General features: G+C 43.8%; 1 long non-coding RNA gene across 1 annotated transcript in view; it reads right to left on the reverse strand.

The window, feature by feature from the left end:
• Positions 1-16,713, reverse strand: part of LOC139035516 (uncharacterized) — a 38,662-nt gene extending 21,949 nt beyond the window's left edge. The window contains exon 1 of the long non-coding RNA XR_011488088.1: positions 15,595-16,713. This is a non-coding gene — a long non-coding RNA (uncharacterized lncRNA). The remainder of the gene's footprint in view (positions 1-15,594) is intronic.
• Between the last annotated feature and the right edge of the window lie 365 nt (positions 16,714-17,078).

Here is a 17,078-nt window from a genome sequence, read left to right on the forward strand (position 1 = left end):
AACACATATATATGGACTTTAGAAAGATGGTAACGATAACCCTATATGCAAAACAGAAAAAGAGATTCAGATGTATAGAACAGACTTGTGGACTCTGGGAGAAGGCGAGGGTGGGATGTTTCAAGAGAACAGCATTGAAACATGTATATTATCTAGGGTGAAACAGATCACCAGCCCAGGTTGGGTGCATGAGACAAGTGCTCGGGCCTGGTGCACTGGGAAGACCCAGAGGGATCGGGTGGAGAGGGAGGTGGGAGGGGGGACCGGGATGGGGAATACATGTAAATCCATGGCTAATTCATTTCAATGTATGACAAAAACTGCTGTAATGATGTAAAGTAATTAGCCTCCAACTAATAAAAATAAATGGAAAAAAAAATAAAATGGAGCTAATAAGAATCAGAATAATAGCCTTCATGGAGTTGTTATGTGCACACAGTACGACACACGAAGAACATCATCAGCCCTCAAAAAAGCACATTTCTTCTCCTTACTGTCAGTGTCTCATTGCATCAGATGAGGGTTCTCTGCTATCATTCCCCAAATCCCTAGATCTTCACTGCCATCTGGGCTAGACCTTGCTCTCTCTCCACCCCTGAGGCAGGACATTTCTTCATCTTCCCAATAATGACTAACATTCACTAAGTAACATTTGTCAAGAAGAGAAAACTCAGCACAGAGATAGATGTTAAGGAATGTGAAGCAGGTCTCCCAGCTTGTAGGTGAAAGATAGGATTCCAATGTGGTCTGGCTTCAGGACCCTTGTTCTCAGCTATTGGACTCTAAAGCCTTGATGTGCGTGTAAGCATCTGGTAATGATTGTGGCAGAAGCAAATTCAAGCTCACCCAGCAAGTCTGTGGCATGGCCAAGAAGACAGACTGGTCACCTGATGCCCAGCCACTGGCTCTGACTGCTGCAGGGGTAATTATCCTAAGAGTGTTATGTCAAAGATAATCAGGGAGTCAGACAATCAACTTCTTGCTTAGAGCAAGGCCTGAGTCTTTAGGGAGCTTTTAGCCATGAACGGTAGCAGTGGTTTCCTCCTGGAGTATTGCTTTGATGGCTTTCCTCATATATCTTCCAAACCACATGGTTGGAGCTGCCCAAGGATGAGTGTCGCTGGCTGCCCACCCACCTGCTTCACCATCCTGATTCTCAGTCCTCCGATACACCCCGCCCTTAAGACTTTATTGACTGTGGTAGTTGAGGAGTGACTTCTCATTTAAGACACTGTTCATATTTTCATGTTTGTTTCTGAAAATGGCTTTGTTGATCTCCCTCGGTTGGGACAGAAGGCTTTCCCCTTGTCCTCTAGGAATTGAGAGAGCTTCTCAAACTCACAGGTGACTTTTTGTCATTCAGTTTCTGCTTGTGTCTAAAATAGAGACAAGTGGTCACATGAACACTGAAGTAATCACATGCATCTTTCCTTTTCATCATTGCCCACAGATGCTGCTCTATAATTTCTTCGTTGTTTGATTCTATTCCCATCACATACCCACTGTAAAGGAATTTTAAAAGGGAGACAAAACATAAATGTATTTAGAACTTACAAGTGTATGTCATGCAATGTGATTTCAAACTGAGTTTTTGCAGCTCCAAGGTTACCTTCAGTGATCTTAGGGGATAATCTTAATTATGAACCTCTCAGAAAATAATGTTACTTCACCCTTATTTCAAAAATAGATGTGCCCATGTATCTCTAAGGGAGAACGGGACATGTCATGAAGTCAAGAACATGTGTCTGTGGGTGTAATTATGAGAAGACTGGGAATGAGTGAGCTACTCTGTAAAGCATGTGGGTGTCTGCTTTGTGGTCCAGTTCCTTGGCTCTGATGTTGGGCTCTAGGGAAGTATACATATTTTAAAATGTGCAAATGGGAGGAGTTCAAGGAACATGATTTCTGCTGCATCTGGACACCATCCTTGACAAGATGAGAGTGACTCCAGAATGCAGAATGAAGAGTGAATTTAAGGGGCAAAAGGCAAGTGTTTCAGATAGCTAACCAGCTCGGACCAGAGGGTGTGTGCTGAGAGGCAGTAGCAGACAGGAGGTAATTAAGTATTTACCAGGAGCTGACTGTAATTGGAACTGGAACCATCTGAACCGCAACTGGCAATAACATTAAAAAAAAATAGCCCAAATATAAAATGCTCAATTAGAAAAAAAGATTCAGAATCTATAACTGTTCAGGTAGAGAAACTGTACCCAGCTTGTATTCACAAGTAACTTTTTTTCTTGGTTTTCCTCTAAGTCAAGAATTGCAAACTACTGCCCACTGGCCAAGAACCACCCACACCTCCTGCTTTTGTTTGACCCTTGAGCTGAGAATGGTTTTTACATTTTTATATGGTGGAGAAAAGTCAAAAAATTGCTTTGTAACTTGTGAAAATGATAGGAAGTTCAAATCTCAGCGTTCACAAATAAAGTTTTATTGGCACACAGCCATGCTCACTCAGTTATGTATTGTCTGTGGATGCAGAGGTAAATGATTGCGGAGACTAACTGGTCCTCAAAGCTTGAAATATTTACTAATGGCCCTTTTAAGAGAAAATTTGCCTGCTCTAAGGAAATTCTTGCAATTTAGGCAGTTAGTAGCTCTTCCCCAAGAAATTAGTTCCATTGACAAATCAGGAAATGCTATTTTAAATAAAATCAAATGGTTCTTTAATAAACTAATGTGACACAGAACTCTACCCAGAAAAGAAAAGAAAAAAAAAGAGTTGGGGAGAGAGAAGCAAAGTCTTTGGTGTTTTCTAAACTTATTGTCCCTGGAATGTTTTCTTTCTCTCTTGTTCTTTAGAGGGCTCTTTTGTGGTACTAATGTTCTGTGGAACATGACTTGGTAAATGTGATGAGAAGTAATTGGTGATTTATACATACACAACTGAGGCAAGGGGGAAAATCCTGTTACTTAGAAAACTGGTGGTAGAATTTCTCTCAGAGGGAAATTTTTTTTGTTTCATAAAACATTTTCTAGGTCATTTGGCCATGCAAAATTAGGTTCCAGGAACTCGATTTGGAAGGTGGAAAAAGGAAACAAAGAGAGTGTTAAAATAATTCCGCATTGTAGAGTGAGGACAACTTGGGGTTTGGGGCCGGGTGCAGACTTTATAATTTGTGGAGCCCGTTGCAAAATGAAAATGTTCAACATGTAGCAAAAGGTGCCATTAGAGGCACTAAAATATAAAGCTTTTTTCTTTCAACTGCGGTGTCTCTCTCTGTCATGCTGATTTTAATTTATTTAATTCCTGTTCCCTCAGGCATAAGGCCTCCACAAGGGCACCTGGGATTTGGCTCTGGGCATGCGCAAGCCACTCACCATCTGCAAGCTCCCTCTGCCACCAGCCCCCAGGCTAAATGCCCTGCCCAAGCCACGGTGGGGAAGTCAGACCAGACTACTGGTCCAGTTCCCCCGGGCTGGCCATCCCAACCTGCCTGGGACAGGCAAGCTGCTCCGGGTAGGTCACAGGTTGAGGGTGGGAAAGTGGGCTTGGAGTACCAGGCAAAGGTGGGAGGTAGTTCGAGGGCGTGGGGTGCAACACCCCCAGCTTCAAGACAACCTGCCCCTTGAAGGCAGAGGGCTTGTTGACAAGAGGGCTGAGTGTGAGTCCCAGATGCATTCTCTGTTGATCTGTCAGACTTCACTTACAAAAGCACAAATTCAGAGATAAAACTCTTAAGGATTTCAAGACAGTGAGCATGAGGCATGAAACCCGAAGCTCAGGCCCCTTGAGCACAGGTGCCTGTGGGGCCGCGTTAGTCGGCCTGTGTGAAGCCAGGTCTGGTGCAGCCTAATCACTTGTACTTTCTGAAAAGAAGCGACTCCGCACCTTCACTCCACACCCAACTGTTGGGTCAGCAGTTGCCTTGGCAAATTACATGCAAAAGGGACTGATTTCCTTGTTTGAGTCCTTGCCAGGGGAGGGAACAAAACAGTAGTCGGGAGGCAGGGCTAGGGAGACTCACATTTCAGCATAAACAAGAAATTGGACCAGAGGTGGCCGTGAGAACACAGTCCCACTGGGAGCATGCAGACATTTTTGGTTTCCAACCATGCAAGTGACCAGAGCCAGCTGGAAGGCTTGAAAACAGCCAGATGGCCCACACTTGGGTTTCCCATAGTATGACTGATGCTGTATGGGGAACATGGTGAAAATATGTAAAAATCATCTGAGGATACTTAATAGTCCATTTTTTACTGCATGCATTTCCCTATGCTAGAAGTAAATCTAACTGTGGTCTTGTGCTGCCTGAATTTATCACTATTAATCACCAGTGACAAAAACCAGCAGCAAAGGATGGTGATAGATCTTAACTCAAGTCCTGGTTTCTACTTCATACCTCAACTCCCATGTGACTTGGGGGAGAAACTGGCCATAGGCCAAGACATACTCTTAACAAGTAAAGAATATATAATGCATCTTTTCCAGAAAAAAAAAAATTCAAAGCAAGGAGGAGCAGAGCTGCTTCTGCCCAGCCAACTTGGCTTTGATCAGAATTGAGTGATGGAGAACATGGGAAGACAAGCAATGACCATTATTTTTCTCACCTGACCAGCTGACAACATTGAGTAAATTAGGACTGACTGATAAGTCACTATTTATTTATTTATTTTAATTGGAGGCTAATTACAATATTGTGGTGGTTTTTGCTATACTTTGACATGCATCAGCCATGGGTGTACATGTGTCCCCCCATTCCAACCACTCCTCCCTCCCCTCCCCCATCCCATCCCTTTGGGGTGTCCCAGTGCACAAGCTTTGAGTGCTTTTTTTCATGCGTTGAACTTGGACTGGTCATCTATTTCACATATGGGAATATACATGTTTCCATGCTATTCTCTCAAATCATCCCACCGTCGCCTTCTCCCACAGATTCCAGCTTTATATCAGTCACTATTTATTGAACACTTGTCAGACATCAGACATTCTGCCACGCCACTCTCATGTACTATCTCACTTAATAGATTCTATCAGGCCATTATCCCCTGTTTTACAAATTGAGGATTGGAGAAGTCTCACTTATGTACAATTATACAGCCAGTAAGTGCCAAAACTCTGATTTAAACCCAGGTCTGTGCTTGTCTAGCCCAACCTAGTCATGTCTAAGAAAGTCAGTCATGTCTAAGAAAATGAATTTCTATTGGCCTTTGCTGAATAGTAAAACTTGTCTTACTCTTAAATGTCCATGTCCAGAAGGTACTGAAGCTGCTTAGATATTTTGTTAATTGTAGTAACCTAAGATAAATCACTTTTCCAAACAGGAGACGTAAAATAGTGAAGGGGATTGATGGCATGATATCTAATGTTATTTCTTTGATTTGAAATGTTTTACCTCCAAGGTTGGGGCTTCCCAGGTGGCGTTAGTGGTAAAGAATCCACCCGCCAGTGCAGGAGATGCAAGAGACAACAGTTCATGGGTTCATGGGTGGGGAAGATCCCCTGGAGTAGGAAATAGCACCCCACTCCAACATTCTTGCCTGAAAAATTCCACGGGCAGAGGAGTCATGGGGCCATCAGGAGTCGGATGCAACTGAGCCCATACATACAGCCCTCCTAGATTGAGGACTGAGGTTGTCTCTTTCATGCCTCATTTTATCTTCAAGGTCTTACGTATAGCAGTCACTCAATAAATGCTGGAGCACATAATGCTTTGAGGAAAATCTTGAGATTGGTGGTCAACTTCTTGAAACTTTTGGTAGCTAGCATGATAAACAGCTGTTTTAGGACAGGTAAAAATGACTTGAAAGAATAAACATTAAAAAAAAAGTCTACCTCACCCTTGTCATCATGTATCAGTGTAACAGCTCCACAGTGGACAAGTAACCAGTCTGAGTTTCCTACCCAGATCTCTGCAGCTGACTTGCCTGCTGTTTCATTGAGGCTACAGAAGCCATTCACACTCAGCCTAGAAACTTGGGATTTGTTTTTCCCTTCAAGCTCCATGTGCACCCATGGTTAGGCTCTATCATTGAAGTATCTCTCAAATCTGTTGAATTTCTGTGTCTATATGTAAAATGTATTTGGAACACAGGCACATCCTTTAAGTATTATGAAAATGAAAGTCACTCAGTCATGTCTGACTCTTTGTGACTCCATATACTTGTATCGGGCCAGGCTCCTTTGTCCATGGAATTCTCCAGGCCAGAATACTGGAGTAGGTAGCCATTCCCTCCTCCAGGGGAATTTTACCAACTCAGGGATCGAACCCAGGGATCTCCCATATCCCAGGCAGATTCTTTATCATCTGAGCCACCAGGGAACCCCGTAAGTATTGTATGTATCTGCTTTTGCCTTGCCCATGCAGACCTGAGTAGTTGTAACAGAGACCTTGTGGTCAATAAAGCCAGAAAGATTTGGTATCTGGCCTTTTATAGAAAAAGTTTGCTGACCTCTGTGTCAAAGGAACATAGGGACAAACTCAGAGCTGTTCCCCCTCAGAGTTCAGCCGCTCCTTCTCCCATCTTTCCCTCCTTACTACCTGCTTCAGAGCAAGATGTGGCCCTGGGCTTGCGAAACCCCATGTTACAGATCCTCACTCCCTGGTCTCCTCTGGTACCTTGATCATCAGTGATGCTGCTTTCTCTTTATCCTTGCTTTTTCTTGCCTCCTACTCTATGCTCCAGAAATATCAGATGGCTTAAAGTTTCCCCCAAACATGTATTTTTATATTTCCTGCCTTTCCTTGATACTCTTTTATTTTAAAAAATTATTTATTTGGCTGCACTGGGTTTTAGTTGAGGCACACAAGAGCTTTAGTTACAGCTTGGGGGATCTATTAATAGTTCCCTGTCCAGGGATCAAACCTATGCTCTTTGCACTGGGAACATGGAATCTTACCCACTGGACCGCCAAGGAAGTCTCTCCTTGATAATCAATACACAAGGTTCCCCCTTTCCAGCCTCCCAGTTATTAATCCCCCCCGACTCCACAAACTCATACACATCTGCCTAGGGATTTTCTGGGACCCAGAGCAGCTAAAACAAAACTCTAGAAAATCTTTTTCAATTCTACCCTCTCTTACATTTAATCACTGGCCCTTTGCACGTTCAGACTCTTCACATACTTGCTCTAGTAAATATCACATTATGTCCTAGTGACTAGAGTGCCCAGCCTTCCCCATGTTTCATTCATTAACTCACTCAGGCACCTGTGCGAGGCAGTGTGCTAGGTGCTGTGATTGAGTCAGACGTGGTCCTTGATTTGTCTGGCTGGGTAGACAGTTATTAAACATGAAAACAAGTGCATAATTATATGTTGTGAGAAGTGTCATGGAGGAAAAACAGGGTGCTTTGAGGAGTGTTATCTGGCAGGCATGTAAGAGACATTCAAACAGTTGGCTGGATTGGGCTGAGTAGAAAAAGATGAACTGAAAGAGACAGGCTGGTCAAACCCTTTCCTTTCAAATAAGAATCCCAGGCACAGAGATATACATGGCTTTCCCAAAGTCACATAGCCCCTAACCATCAATATAGCCATATGCAGCCCATTCGTTACATTTGTTTGGGCAACTCCAAGTCTGGTGGTCTTTATGTTATCCTGTTTACCTTATTGTCCAATGAGTATTCTTACCAACAGTCATCAAGTGCCTGTGTGAGAACTTTATATGTGTGTTTTAATAACTCACCTGAATTTGATCCCAGTTAATCAGGAATATTGATTAATTAGTGAAAGGTGGCCCCAAACAGGGGCAATTATAATTTCCAAAGACTTCAAAGCATTTACCAAGCTATCCTACATTCCTACAGCCTTTTCTTCTTCCCACATTGCCATAGCCCTCCTGGAAGCTGATGTGGGTATATTTTGTCGTAGTACTTTCTGGAGATAGTGCTGGAGAGAGAATAGGATAGCCCCAGAAGCTCATTCCCCCAGACCTCAAGTGGCGGGAAGATGCTGTTCCTATCAGAAGGCCTTCCTCTGACTCTCCCATGTGATGACAGTTTCACTGGGGTCAGGTGGACATGGACTGATCAGCAGCTGATACTGAGATGCGACTAGATTGAGGCAACCAAAGTGGTTTTGAGCAACACCAGGTGAGCAGACAGTGAAATGCAAGGATGCAGAGATGTAGGACCTTGGTCTACTTAAAAACATCTCTCTTGCAGTACACCCACTGTGTTCATAATAGTGTACAGCGTGGGGGCAAAAGCTTGCATCTGGGGGCTGGGATTGAATTCTGGCTTCTCTATTTTGAGGGGGGTGACTTGGGCAACTCAGCTTCTGTAGGTCTGTTTCCTCAAATGCTGATTAGAAATACTGAGGGCTGGTGTGAGGGTTAAATGACTTCAAGCATGTAAAGAGATTAGCGTCCAACCCTGGGTGAAGGCCCAGTGGCAAGACCAGATCCATAGAGTGTGATACTCTGCCCTGGGCACTGTTCTGTATTAACATACTTAATCCTTACAAAGCCCCTCAGAACCAAGTCAATCCCCTCATTTTACTAGATGAGGAAACTGAAGCACAGAGAAGCTGATCACTGTGTCCAGGACACACAGTCAGTAAGCATCAAAGCTGGGATTTGAACCCAGATAGACTTGCTCCATCAGCCACGCTCATCAGTGCTACAGTAAACAGCCTGTCAATAAAGATGGGTTGGGGGGAGGTTTTACATTGACTACTCCTCCTTTTTCCTTTAAATTGTCAATTCCTTCTGTTCAAATATTCTATGATTACCTTATTATCTGAGCTGAAAATTTGAAATATATGTTCAAAGAAAGGCTTCTGTGCTGCAGAAGATAACAAGTTTAGAGGGGAGAGGCAGTTTTGAAGGTATGCTTTAGAGACTGCAAAGCTGGAATTTCTAAAACATCTGTGGTACCTCAAGGGGACAGCAGGATAGAATATTTGCAATAAATTTTATTGTTGTTTAGTCCCTAAGTCGAGAATGACTTGCAGTGCCATGGACTATAGCCTGCCAGACTCCTCTGTCCATGGACTTCTCCAGGCAAGAATACTGGAGTGGGTTGCCATTTCCTTCTCCAAGGGATCTTCCAGACCCAGGGATCAAATCCACCTCTCCTGCATTGACAGGCGGATTCTTTACCACTGAGCCACCAGGGAAGCCCATTGAAATCAATATTATCCTGAAAAAGCCAGCATGGTAGATGAAGATATTCTTTTCTTTGCCCTTTAAATCCTTTTAAAAATAGAATGTGTGAGATTCACAGCCTGCATGTGGAGCCCTCTCTGAACATGAGTGATTGGCAGACTTCAGGGTGGGGTAGGGCCTCACCTGCCTCCCCTCCCCCTGCCTCCCCTCGGGAGTCAGGGCCCTCTCTGAGCACTCCTGTGGGCCCATTCATCTGACCAGGTGTTCTTGGTCCTTCACTGCTCCTCCCTTCTCAAATTCCAAAGCAGACAGACTCTTTCTTTTTCTTCATGGTATCCAAATGGTTCTCAACTCCATGGAAACAAACAAATCCAAAATAATTTTTAAAGAATTTTAGTGCTTTTATTATTTTTTGTATTCCAAGATTTTCTATAACCCAGGATTCTGGTCCTGTCCAAACTTTAGTCTTAGTTGATACAGGAAATGAGGGGCAGATGGTGTGAGACATTCTGGGATAGTTTTGGAGTGGAGGGAGAAGAAACTGGTGTCCTTGGTTGTCTCTGGGAGGAAAATCATGGCTGGAGGAGAGGATGCGAGAGGATGATCTTTTGTATCTTTTGAATTTGTGCTTACATGAGTGTATTACCTATTCCAAAAGAAATGGAGAAAAATGAAGAAACAAAGGTGGTATTTGAGGCTGCACCTCTCTTCCTTGGTGAGCAGGGCAAGTGGTGAAAGGCACTCATGTTGGAGTGATAATCTTCCCAAGTAGGTTGGGAGGGAGGGGCAGCTGTGATGGACTGGCTTACACACAGCCTCTTTTATGAGCCACATGACACCCCTACCCCAAATCACTCTTCCTTATCTCTACCAAAGGAAGTACAGCGTATAAATTTAAAACACAGGCTCAGCTCCACCACTGCCAGCTGTGTGACCTTGGGCCTTTTAATCTCTTTGTGACTCAGTTTCCTCATTTGTAAAGTGGGAACTAATAGTGGGAATTAGGAGATTAGCCTGCCAGGCTCCTCTGTCCTTGGGGATTCTCCAGGCAAGAATACTAGAGTGGGTTGCCATGCCCTCCTCCAGGGGATTTTCCCAACCCAGGGATCGAACCCAGCTCTCCCACATTGCAGGCAGATTCTTTACTACCTGAGCCATCAGGGAAGCCCTGAATAAGACCTGTTATGTAACAAATTGTCAAACACCCATTGTTACTACAGGCAGTCCTTGCTTTGCATAGCCCTAATATGTACAAACTTGTTATAACATTTTAAGCAACACTAGTCCCCTAGTAACACAGATTATATTTCAGTTACCATTGTATGTTAAATATAACTGCATAAAGTACAAACTTGCTGCTAGCTCTTCAGTCCACAAATCACCACGTAAACAACAGATACACACCATGATCAGTAGGAATTAGTCGTGCCACTTATTTTAAAGCCTAGTAGGTATTGGTAACTACACACCTGTATTGGGTTCATGCACAGACAGCAAAGCACTTGGTTAATTTGCTTCCTTGTCTTCCAGTGATAAACCCACATGCCATTTTATAGAGATGGTTAATCAAAAAAGAGGATTGTCCAACAAAGACGTAAGTACAGCAAATAAATGAAAAGTGATAAGACTGGAAGTAGAACTGTATGTAACCAAAAGATCTGAAAAATGGCAACATCAGAGCAAAGATATGAGATCTAAATGTATAGCCACGGTGCAGGTTGTATTGAAAAAGTCCAGTGATTATAAATATAGGTGCAAGTCCCTTCAACATCTTGCAATTTAATTGCACTAGGAACAGAAAGCTGGTCATAGTTGAAATGGAGCATTTACTTCTGCTTTGGATTCTGTGCAGTATGGCAGTAACTTTTACTCCACTGTGCAAATAACCTTGCAGGATTTGAATCTAATGTAAATGAAGGTAGGAAAAAAAAATAGGTGGCCACAGGAATGTTGACACTGCTGCCATTACTGAGACTCTAGATGTATGGACAGAGGAATCTGGTGAAGGTGGATTTGTTGGTATAAATGAGGAAAGTGGTCGTGACAAAAAGGAGGAAGATGTCCCAGAGAAAGTGACATCGAAAAACATTTGACATTAGAGAAAACCTTAGAGCTATTTTACAGCATTGAAAGTTCAGTGGATAAATATTGAAAAGGTCCAAAGGAGCATGAAAATTCACTAAGGCATGTAAATGATGCTTGCCCTGTATTGTGAATTATGTGAAGAGAAAAAGAAGGCAAGCACTGTTCAAACTACTCTTGATAAGTTTTTTTTTTTAAACCAGGAAATAGAGCACACTCTCAAAATTCCTAATGTTTTAAATAACAATGTATTATATAAATAATAGTTACTATTTTTTCCCTCTACCTTTATAACTGACAGTAAGAAGGTTTTAATTTTGACAACAAATTTAATCCTCATTTTTCCCTTTGACTATTCAGGTCAGTTTGAATGGTGTCAGCTTGCATGGTTATGTTTATGGTCCTGTGCTGCTGTGCAAAGCAAGATTACCTTTACTTCCTCATGGAAAAGTACAGAATAGCATTTTTTGGTTGTTGTTTTATTTTTATTTATTTTTTTTCTTTTCTTTTTTCTCTTGGTTGTTGTTTTAAATTGTGGTAAAATACACATAAGATTAACTATTTTAATGTTTTTAAGTACTCAGTTTAGTTACATGAAGTACTTTCACAATGTTGAACAGCCATTATCTCCAGAATACTTCCATCATCACAGACTGAAGCTCTGCACCCATTAATCAGTAGTGCCCCGTTCTGCCCCTCCCCCTGCCTCTGGTAACCACCTTTCTTTCTGTCTCTATGGATTTGCCTATTCTAGGTAAGCTTATATAAGTGGGCTCATACAAGGACAAATTCTTTTGTGTCTGTTTTATTTCACTTAGCATAATGTCTTCAAGGTTGATCCATGCTGTGGCATTTGTCAGCATTTCATTCCTTTTTATCATCTAATAATATTCCACCGTACATACATGCCACATTTTGTTTATCCACATGTTTGTTGATGGGCACTTGGGTTGCTTCCACCTTTTGGACATTGAGAATAATGCTGTTACAATCATGGGTGTCCAATAAGACACTTTGAAGAGTGGTTATCTCTGAACAGTAGGACTTGGGCTTACTTTTCATTTCAGACCCTTCTGTACTATTTGATTTAAAAAAAAAAACATGAGAACATGATATATTTATAATAAATAGATGAATAACATATAATATTGTGGAATTTGGAAAATCCTACCCCCACTTGGGAGTGGGTTCAATGTATACAGTGTGTGTGAAGGCACCAAGCTTGCCTCTGGAACACAGAGGTAGGCACATGGTAGCTGTTACTTAAACATTGGCGTTAGAATTGGATGCTTCCCTCTGGGCAGAGGGTATGGGGTGCCCTAGACTGGAAGGAGGGTGGAACTCAAAGGACTGTTCTAGAATTTGCTTTGGTGACCCATTTGGAGGTGCTTACCTATGTTTTGGTCCCTTCCCAAGAAACCCAAGGTCTGTTACTGCTCCATAGTCACCCCAGCTTTCCTTCTGCGCCCCCATCTGGGCTTGTCCTCCTCAACCATGAATACCAGGTCTCAGGCAGCATACCATTCTTAAATCTCCTCTAAGAAACTCTGTATTCTTAGACATTTCTCCAAACAAGACAAACAGATGGCCAAGAGGCACATGAAAAGATATTCAACATCACCAATTGAGAAATGCCAATCAAAACTACAATGAGGGGACTTCTCTGGTGGCTCAGTGGATAAGAATCTGCCTGTCAATGCAGGGACACCAGTTCAACCCCTGGCCTTGGAAGATTCTACATGCCATGGAGCAAATAAGTCTATGGGCTACAACCACTGAGCCCATCCTCTAGAGCCCAGGAACCAAAACTACTGAACCCATATGTTGCAGCTCCTGAAGCTTTTGTACCTAGAGCCTATGCTCCACAACAGGAGAAGCCACCGTAATGAGAAGCCCATGGACCACAAAGGAACAATAGTCCCAACTGCCTACAACTAGAGAAAGCACACACAGAGAAATGAAGACTCAGTGTAGCACCACTACCCCAAAACAAAAAAATCATGTCTAAATAAAACATTAAAAAAAACTGCAATAAAATGCCACCTCATAGCAGTCAAATTGGCTATCATCAAGAAATCCACACGCAATAAATGCTGGAGAGAGATGGAGAGAAGAGAACCCTCCTACACTGTTGGTAGGAATGTAAATTGGTATAGCCACTATGGAGAAAGGTATGGAGATTCCTTAAAAAAACTAAAAATACAGCCATCATATGACCCTACAATCCCACTCCTGGGCACATATCTGGAGAAAAACATGATCTGAAAGGATACATGCACTCCAGTGTTCATTGTTAGCACTATTTACAATAGCCAAGACATGGAAGCAACCTAAATGTCCATCAACAGAAGAACGGATAGGGAAAATGCTGTACATATATGTAATGGAATATTACTCAGTCATTAAAAAGAATGAAATAATGCCATTTGCAGTAATGATGAACCTAGAGACTGTCACACTGAGTGAAGTAAGTCAGAGAAAGAGAAATACATATGATATCCCTTATATGCAGAATCTAAAAATAAATGATACAAATGAACTTATTTATACAACAGAAATATACTCACAGACTTAGAGAACAAATTTATGGTACCAGGGAGTTGGAGGGAAGGGATAGTTAGGGAGTTTGGGATGGACATGTACACATTGCTACATTTAAAATGGATAGCCAACAAGGACCTACTATATAGCACAGGAAATTCTGCTTAATGTCATGTGGCAGCCTGGATAGGAAGGGAGTTTGGGGAAGAATGGATACATGTATATGTATGACGGAGTCCCTTTGCTGTCCACCTGAAACTTACAACATTGTTAATCAACTATATTCCAATGTAAAATAAAAGTTTGAATGATAATAACAGTAATAAGGAAAGTCTCTGTTCTGCCTCCCATGCCCACAAGGCCCTGATATGGTTGTGACTCATTACAAGTTCATGTGTTCTCTACTGGCCATATAGTTGCACTATAAATATAAAGAGAAAATGTTTTTTAAGGACAGTAATTCTGTATAAAACCATTGGCACTTTTTTTCCAGTGTCCATTGCAGACACTGCTAATTGATTGGAAACATCCTGCTGAGACCAGAAAAGGCCTGAGGATCTTTCTGAAACAAAATCTAATGTCAATAACTTGGAGTTGGCACTTGCAATAATGCTTGTTTGCCAACCCTGTGACTCAAGGAATGACCTTCTTGGTCTAGGATGTCAGGTGTTGGGACAGGGGTGTAGAAGGGAGATTTGAGAGCCATGGTTTGCAGCACTTCTGAACTCATGCCATGGAGCCAGGATCACACCTGGGTAGCTCAAGCACCTGCCATCCTCTCCAATTTAAAGATTAGGTGACCTTGTGAAAACTGAGCTAAAATGTTGTAGCCTCAAGCTGGCTACACTGAGTCCACTTCCTGACACCACTGGTTATGTCCTGAGATGTGGACTGTGTCGTGGCATCTCCACACCTTCCATGCACACTCTGTGGAGGAGCAGGAAGGCTTATGGCCCAAGTTATAGTCATGAACAGGTCGGGGGGCACTGGGCCCTGCTTCTGTTGGCCCTTTCTGTGAATTAATAAGGTCCCCAGGCCTTGCAGATCCCATCTTGGAGGGAGGCAGAGAAAATTTAGTATAAGAAAAATAAACAAGAAATAGGGAAATCAAATTGTCTGCTATTGTCACAATGGAGCATGTTTACAATGAATCTGGCTACACACTTCATAGATCAAGCCATAGCCACTGAACACCACAGATGGAACCATTAGCACCCTACCACTGGCTATTGTGAAATTTGTTTTTTTGGATCTTTGTGGTCCTGGGGCTAGACATGCATCTTCCATAAGGTTTTGCTTCGGGAAACCTTGTTCATCCAGATGCTTGTCTACCACTTGTCTACCACGATACTAGAAAGGGAGAGTTTTTTATGTACCAGGCACTGTGCTAAGTGTTTTATAAACATTACCTGACTTATTTCTTACAACAACCCTAAAGGTAGGGACTACTGTCATCATTTTATAGATGAGGAAATGGAGGCTTAGAGAAATTAAGGCGTTTATCCAAGTCAACCCCTGGGAGAAGGAGCAGAGCATGGATTTGAATCTATATGACTAACTCCAGATCCCCGACTTTTACCTACCAGGCCATGTGAAAAAAATGACTTTTTCCTGTACAGCTTTTAAGGATAACTGTGTGAACATGATGGGCAGCTGTGTGGTGGCTTACACTGGGAAAATATTCCACTCCACTAAAACTAAGCATTGCCTTCCGGGTCCCCTCCCATCTCTTCCCTTCTCTCCTCCATCCCTTCCCCATCCATCCCCCACTTCCCTTCCCTCTCTCTGTCCATCTCCAGGTTAAACTCCCTTCTCCTTCCTCTCCCTTAAACCCACCAGCCCATGTGAATGGAAGCCCTCAACTCGGCTCAGCTGTCCAGGCAAACCCAGCAGAGGATGGGCCCCTGGTCCTTCTTACCAAGGTCTTTAGTCCTCCAGGTGCTGCCGGCAGCCCTGAGGTGCAGGGGCCCTGCCTCCCGCTCCAGGGCAGCCTGCCGACGTCCATGGTTCCCAGCGGCCTGTTGGCCGGCCTGACAGAAGCTGTGGCCCCTCTCTGTGATTCTGGGTCTCGGCTGGAAGTTTTGGAATCACATGCAGCAGTGACTTCCTCCTTGGGGTGGCGACTGGATGAGCAACTGCCAGGACAGGTTCGATTTCACCTTCCTTGTCCCCAGCCTCTTCGTCATCTCCTCTGAGCTGAGAGCTTGGACAAGGGCCTCCCAGACCAGCCCCTACAAGTAATCTGAGCCTTTTGGCTTTTGCTTCCTTTCACTTTTCCAGTCAGAAGCTGCTTCCCTTGGTTCTGCAGCTTTCCCATTAGCAGGCCTGCGGTGCTGTCTGTATCGGGGCAAAGAGACTGTTGAGGGTGGGGAAACCAGCAAGGACTTAACCCCAGTGACTGTTCCACGGGCCCACAGGGCTCTCCGTTTGTCGGATCAGAATGTTTGGAGAGTGCTTTGCCGTAACTGCTGCGCTGGCCCCAAAGATGTGAACCCACCAGAGATGTGATGGCTGGCTCCCATCGCGATCTGACTGCACCCACAGGGCTCCGGCTGCTCCCAGCGCTGCGGGAGGGGCCGGAAGTCTGGCTTCCTGAGAGTTAGGAAGGACTCTGAGAAGTTGGCAGGGAGACGCTGTCTGAGTCACATCTCGAGAGAATTTGGGAGGAGAAGTGCTTTTCTAAAACTTCTCCACATGGAAAACTAGGCTTGGCGTTCAACAGGAAACAGGGGATGATGGGGGGTGTGTGTGTGTGCTTTTTCAGGGGTGGCCTTAGTGACAGGTGACATCTGAGTCTTACAGTGAAGAGAGTCAGGATCAGGGAAGGTGTCCCAGGTTCTGGTGGTGAGAGCTGAAGACTGGATGAAGCTATCTGGATGGTCTTAGGGCTTGGAGCTCCCACGTCTATATTGATTCCTGCCCCTGGAAGTGAGGCTGTGGGCATGCTGGTGGGTAGCGGGGAGCTGGAGAGGTCTAACCCTGCTTTGCAGTAGGTTCTGGAACCGTGGACTGGAATCAGAGAATTGCTGTCCTTAGGTGCTGGGAAGTGAGCCTACAAAGAGGAGATCATACATAGGTGATGTGCTTTCCTGAGAGCTGGAGACAGCCCACCTTTACCTTTACCTGCTGAGGAAGGGAGTCCTGGTTAAGAGGTGGGAAAGGCCTCGGGGTTGGCCACTCAGAAGCACAGCTCAACTGGAGAGAAGAGGAAAGTCCTGACTGGTCTGTGCTGACTTTGGAGGATTGCGGGGGACTATGAAAGCTCAGTGGAGACAGGCAGGTGCCGACAGGCGTGTGAGAGCAGTGAGACCACCCTTGCTGAGCCTGGCCAGTGCCTCCTGCTACTGCAGCTGTGTTTGGGAGTGGAGTGTCGAGCTGCGTGTTTCAGGAGCTCTGTCTCTC

Source organism: Odocoileus virginianus, chromosome 6, assembly GCF_023699985.2.
Source record: "Odocoileus virginianus isolate 20LAN1187 ecotype Illinois chromosome 6, Ovbor_1.2, whole genome shotgun sequence".
Lineage (NCBI taxonomy): Eukaryota > Metazoa > Chordata > Mammalia > Artiodactyla > Cervidae > Odocoileus > Odocoileus virginianus.